The sequence below is a fragment of the Lepidochelys olivacea genome (assembly GCF_965140295.1).
Source record: "Lepidochelys olivacea isolate rLepOli2 genome assembly, chromosome: 14".
In the NCBI taxonomy this organism is placed as follows: domain Eukaryota; kingdom Metazoa; phylum Chordata; order Testudines; family Cheloniidae; genus Lepidochelys; species Lepidochelys olivacea.
In genome coordinates, this window is record NC_140424.1 from 16185627 (window position 1) to 16191626 (window position 6000).

Genomic DNA, 6000 nt, shown 5'->3' on the forward strand with positions numbered 1-6000 from the left:
GTCCGTCCACAGGCAGCCATCTTGAGTGTGGTGGGAATCAGTACGCATGCGGATCTGGACGACCCGACGGGAGCGGCTCCGCCCTGGCAGTAATGCGCATGAGCGCCTCCAATAGGAGCCATATTAAGAGTGGCAGACATGGAATACCACCATGTTGGGAGTGGCACTGGGTCTCCCTTGGCATATTTAGTGCTGGGCTGGGCGTATCATTAATGACTGGGGAAGGAATTAGGAGGCACATATTAAATACAAAAAGGAAAGGAGTACTTGTGGCACCTTAGAGACTAACAAATTTATTTGAGCATAAGCTTTCGTGAGCTACAGCTCAAATACAGCACACTTGTTATTACACCCCCTGGACCATACAGCTCCCCCTCCTGCTAATAGCATGATGGGGTGTGGTAGATCAGTGTCCTGCACATATACTCTCCACTCCATTAAACCAGTTTAACTACTCCAGTGCAGTTTCCCCACAGTAATGGAGTGGGGGGACCAGGCTCAAAAGATCCTGCACAGATCCCAAAAGCCAGTGTCCATTTTTAAAAGATTGTGTCCACATCTGTTACACAATTAACATTCTCTTCAGTTCAGGGGGGCAGTTATGTGACTATTAAGACATTTTAGGATTAGACAACCTGTACTCCCTCCACATGGAGATGAGGGCAAGTCCCTAGACATTCTCTCTCATTTTGGGAGTTCACATCAGCACACTCACCTTCTCTTGATAATTCTGCTCCCCGAGTGGCTTGCCCAATACAGAGATGCTCAGAAGATACGATGGTGAGGAGCAGTGTAAAACAACCTAGTGAAAGTACACATATAAGGACAGCTAGAGAACATCTCACGGCCTCTAGCAGCAGATCTTGATTCCTTTTGAGCCTTCCAAACTGAAAGCCACACAAGAAACACACATCAAATACTGTTGCTGAGATAATGAGAAGAGCAATTTCAGTGGGACCAAAGATCAGCAACATGCAATGAATTCCCAGAACCATTAAAGTCTGAGAATTACATGTAAAATGCAGCACATCCACCAGATGTCCCCAAGCACCAGCTTTCCTCCTTTTGCTACTTAGTAGGGGAGAAAAGGGGGGAGTCATACAGTAGAGCATCCGATGAAGTGAGCTGTAGCTCACGAAAGCTTATGCTCAAATAAATTTGTTAATGTCTAAGGTGCCACAAGTACTCATTTCCTTTTCTTTTTGCGGATACAGACTAACACGGCTGCTACTCTGAAAAAAGTTCTCAAACTGTGGCTCGGGACCCCAGAGTGGGTCGCGACCCTGTTTTAATGGAGTTGCCAAGGCTTGTATTAGACTTGCTGTGGCCAGGGTCAAAACCCTAGCCCCAGCTTCACCACCTGGGGCCAAAGCCTGAGCGCTTCAGCCCTGGGTGGCGGGGCTCAGGTTACAGGCCCATGCCTGGGGCTGAAGCCTTGGGCTTCGGCTTTGCCCCCACTCCCTTGGGGCAGCGGGGCTCAGGCTTTGGCCCCCCGCTCCTGGGGTCATGTAGTAATTTTTGTTGCCAGAAGGGGGTCACAGTGCAATGAAGTTTGTGAACCCCTGCAGTAGAGTCTCTAGGGCTAGCCAGGAACCAAAGAAATACAAGAGAGGACTTTCCAACTATTAACCAGAGCAGCCATAGGAGGGAAATTGTTTTAGGCAACTCGTCCAATCCAATCCAATCCTCCAACACCCTTCACCCCTCATGTGCAACATGTGCCAACTGTAATTTATTTGAGACATTCCTTTGGGGGTGGAGGGAAAGGTCTTAATGCCACAGATCAAGGTAAATATTATGTCGTAAGCTATTTAGCAAACAATAATGCTAATACACAGGGAAGTGGGAACTATGTTACCTGGCTGGGAAGCCATTAACAGCTAGAAACACAGCATAAAGAAGGGAATTTCCCCACCTTGGTCCCCGATAAATGAATCGGCACATCATGGACTACCCAGTTTCCCTGAATCCATTACTGGGGAAGGGAGCTGTATTTTAATGATTAGAAGGAAGTCTGAAGTGTTGTCTGTTATTAAATCAGAATAACAGCTCTTTGGAGCAGGGACTGTAATTTACTATTTGTTTATACAGCATCTAGCACAATGGGACTATGACTTAGGGGAGGCTTCTAGACAATACAAAATTGTAATAAAATAAAAACTTTATATTTTGCCCTTCACAGCATCTCAAAATGCTTTACAAATAAATCACAGAGTATCACAGGTCCCCTGAGGGTAGGGATTATTATCCCCATTTTACTGAAGGAAAAACTGAGCGAGAGAAAGATTAAGTGACTTGCCCAAAGTCACATAGCAAGTCAGTTGCAGAGATGAGGATGGAACCTGACTTCCATTTAACTCCTCCCAGCTCCACCCATTAAAAAGCATTACCTCCCAAGCAGAAAGGGCACCTTGCCCCTATCAGCATCCATCTTCTCTGCTCCACAGGGAGCTGGGTAGAGTAGTTAGATTTATTTGCACAGATGATGCCACACTGTTGGCACCAGACTCACTTGCTGCCCTCACACTGCTCCCAGCAACCAAGAATGTTGCCGTTTATGGGGCGTTGCCCTTTCATCGGGACACCATCCAGTCGTTTTGGGTTGCTTGCTTTTTTATTTTATTTGCAGCTAGTAAAACCCTCTTAGAATCTTGAGGGAGAAGGGAAACGTCCCCTTGCCTTTTTCCTTCAGTTGGCAAACATTGATTCCCCCACCCTGGTGTTTTGGATGGAGCTGAAAGTAACCAGGGGCTGTCTTTGTTCAGCGACAACTTCAGCATGTATTACAGAGCACCTTATCTTGCTGCAGACAGCTGTGTTTGTGCGCCAGCCTCATTGAATGGGGTGTGCACAACAGTGTGTTTCGCCTGTGAAATTACCTGGCTCTGACCATGTGTGCAGGCTCAGCTGAGGTTCCTCGTTTGGAGACTTTGGTCCTACGTGTGTAGGGAGAAGAACCTCTCTCCAGACCCCTCTGCGTTGGTTCGGTGCCCGCGTTTCAGATGCCTCATATTGCTTCTGCGACAAGCTTTATCCTACAGATATTTGAGATATTAATGGGAACACAAAGATGTCAGATCAGTTCCTTCCCCCCCAAATGGCTGCCGTCAATAACAGCCCTTCTGCTGCTCTGGCTGCATAAACAGCATCCTTTACGTCAAAGCTTGCAGTCTCATTCAAAGGAAAGTGCAAGCTGAAAGGGCTACTGATGAGAGCTTTCGAAGTTCCATCCTTTTTCTGCACCATGCAATGATCTTACTGTATGTTTGCTCCCCTCCCACTGTCCCACCGCCTCCCCCCTGCCCTCCACTAAGGGACTTGGATGCCAGAGGTGCTGGCTAGACTGTGGCCCCCTTGACATCAGCGTGTTGTTTGAGGATCTTCTGAACAGAGCTTTATGTTTGTCCTGAAAGGCCAGTGAAAAGGCTCTGCTCAATCCCTATGGAATTACTCGGCCCATTAAGGGAAAGAGGTGAAGCTGGGGTCAGATGCCAGAGAGAGCGACACAGGCCATTTCTCAGAAGCTGACCCTGCCCCCTGCTCATGGCCTCCTTACCAGGCAAGCTTGCTGTTTTCACCGTAGGAAGGAATTGAATTTGTGTTGGCAAGTTTGGGATGGAGGGTTTGGAGCTTCTGAGCTGATCTTGTTTTCAAAAAGCCCCTATGAAGCACCTGCCAATAATAAATTGGGCACATAATCAGGCAAGCGTAATCAAAAAACGTACAATAACCAGATAATCACAAATCACCAATAAATCATCAGCCCAAACACAAATCACAGATATAGCGCCACATAAAAGATAAGACTTCAGATCAAACACAGAGTGTTGGTAAAACATACTGTCATTCAAGAGGGGACAGCTAAGGAGTTAGTAAAAACACCAGTTATTTTTAAAAAATTTGAAATAAAAATATGAAGGCCGGGACACTGGGTGGCTCGGGGGATTTTATCTCCAGGCCTCCAGATTCAATCCGTCCCACACTGATAATGACTGAAAGCTGTCACCTTCGATGGCTGTTCTGTGGCCTATGTGAAATTAGTCTCAGTCCTGTTCCCTGGTGCAGGGGTGACCCCCCCCACAAAACAAACTACTGTCAATTGTTGTCTGACTCAGCCTCAGGAGAGCAAGGATTGCAGGGCCCGTGAGGACTGAACCCCCTGGGATTTAAGGGCAACACATGTTGATGTGATTGGGTGAGGCAGCCTAAACTATGCAAGAAATTCCAAGAAAAAGATTAAGGGGTTAAATATAAGGGTCCCAGCAAAGCAACAATAACCCCTGTTACACCCAGCAAATACAGGCAGATTAAGTGCTGTGTCTGGATTTAGAGCTGGTGAATGGGGCCAGCCAGATAGACCTGCAGAAGGAACTCTTCTCTCCACAAAACAGGCAAGGCAGGGCAGCAGCAGTGCAAGCTTTTAGATGAGGAATGGGAGCTGTACTCCCACTGCACCCCCTTTCTTTAACACCTGCGCATTCCTGACCCTGTGGGACCCCCTGGTCTGAGAGGGGTGTTCAGTCTCCAGGCCCCATTGAGTATTTGGCTTCTGCTGTTCTCCAGTCAGTGGCAGGGCTGAGTCCGACTGGCAGGCAAGGATTCCAAAAGGCAGAAGAGCAAAGGCCGCCTGTTTCAGTGGCCTGTCCCCTTTTCTCTGCCTCTCTTTAGCTTTGTTCTCCAACCGCTTGCGTGGACCAACCTGTCAAACCACCCAAGAGAGGGAAACTTCTTGACCACAAGCTTCTACCTGCTTGGCCAAAGGGAGGGAGGTGGAAGGCCAGGAACACAGTTATGAGTGACTATGCCTGTTTTGGATCCATTGTCTCCAGAGGCGAGACATGCAGGGCAGTAACTCTGGGGAAATGGGAGGGGAGGGGTGAGCAAGGCCTGCATGTTTCCTGAATCTTAAAGGAGGAGGAAACACTAAAAAGGCCAAATTCTTGCTGGTGCCCCAGCAACGAAACTGCAGTTGCTTGTAGGAATGGGAGGTCAAGGGTGGAGAGTCAGCGGAAATTGTGTGCCCCCATGCTGGCCCCTCTAAGAGTCATGGAGAAGCCACAGATCTTCCGTAACCAGAGGGACATTGCAGGATGTGCCCTAGAGTGGTCTAGAGGTCAAGGGGCTTGATCCAAATATCAGTGTGTGGCAATGAGCCAGCAATGGCCTTTCTGCACAGCCCTGTGTCCACTTAGAGACCTGAGGGGGTTGGCAGCCTCTTCTACTGGAGCTGGTAGCTGTTTTGGGGCTGAACGTGCGGTCCCTGTACGAGCAGTTCCCTACATGACCACCCAGGTATCCTAGGCCGCCAATGGGAAGCAGGAAGTACCAAATGCCTGCTCTGGAAAGATTTCCAGTCCCTCTGTGGGTCAAACAGCCATGGCATTCTAGTTTGGGAACATCCTTAGAACCCACTCCCATCTTCAGTGCAAGATGCATCCTAATGACTTTTTCCACCAAGGATTTTCTCAATAACAAGCTGCAGTATTTAGATTACTTGTGTCTCCATGAAAACTGTCCTGCAGTTTTGCGGGGGCAGGACTCCCCCAAGCATCTCTTCCAGTCCGGTACAGCAACTGATACTGACTTGAGAGGAACTTTTCTGCAGAGTGAATGAAAGTAGGAGAGACGTTGATTCAGCACTGGCCAGGGGATGTCAGCAAGGGGGCTTCAGCAGAATGACAAGTCATCAGTTCCATTCTGGGTGCGGGAAGCCTCCTTAGCACCAGGCAGCATGAGGGGGAGAGGGAAAGAGCAGCCCTCCTTGTTATTGCAGGAGTCGGGGCAGACTAGTCCAATTAAGCTGAATAATAATACTGTGGGGCCTCTGTGGTTGCTTGACTGAGGTGCAGGGAGCAGAGCTTTCCAGTGTCACTTTCAGAGCAGTGAGACAGGTGACCGTGCGCACGCACAGCCAAAGCAGCAGCGTTGGGAAACAGGAGGAAGTAAACAGAGAAAATGGCTCTGAATGAGAATCTGTTCCTTGGTATTGTTTGGCCAGGG

The 6000-nt window shown here is 48.5% G+C and overlaps 1 long non-coding RNA gene across 1 annotated transcript; it reads right to left on the bottom strand.

Annotated features, from left to right (window-relative positions):
- Positions 1–734: 734 nt before the first annotated feature.
- Positions 735–3674, bottom strand: LOC311530169. Its single transcript, XR_014713946.1, has 3 exons — positions 3557–3674; positions 2880–3035; positions 735–802 (listed from the first exon to the last, which is right to left on the bottom strand). It is a non-coding gene; the product is annotated as an uncharacterized lncRNA (long non-coding RNA).
- Between the last annotated feature and the right edge of the window lie 2326 nt (positions 3675–6000).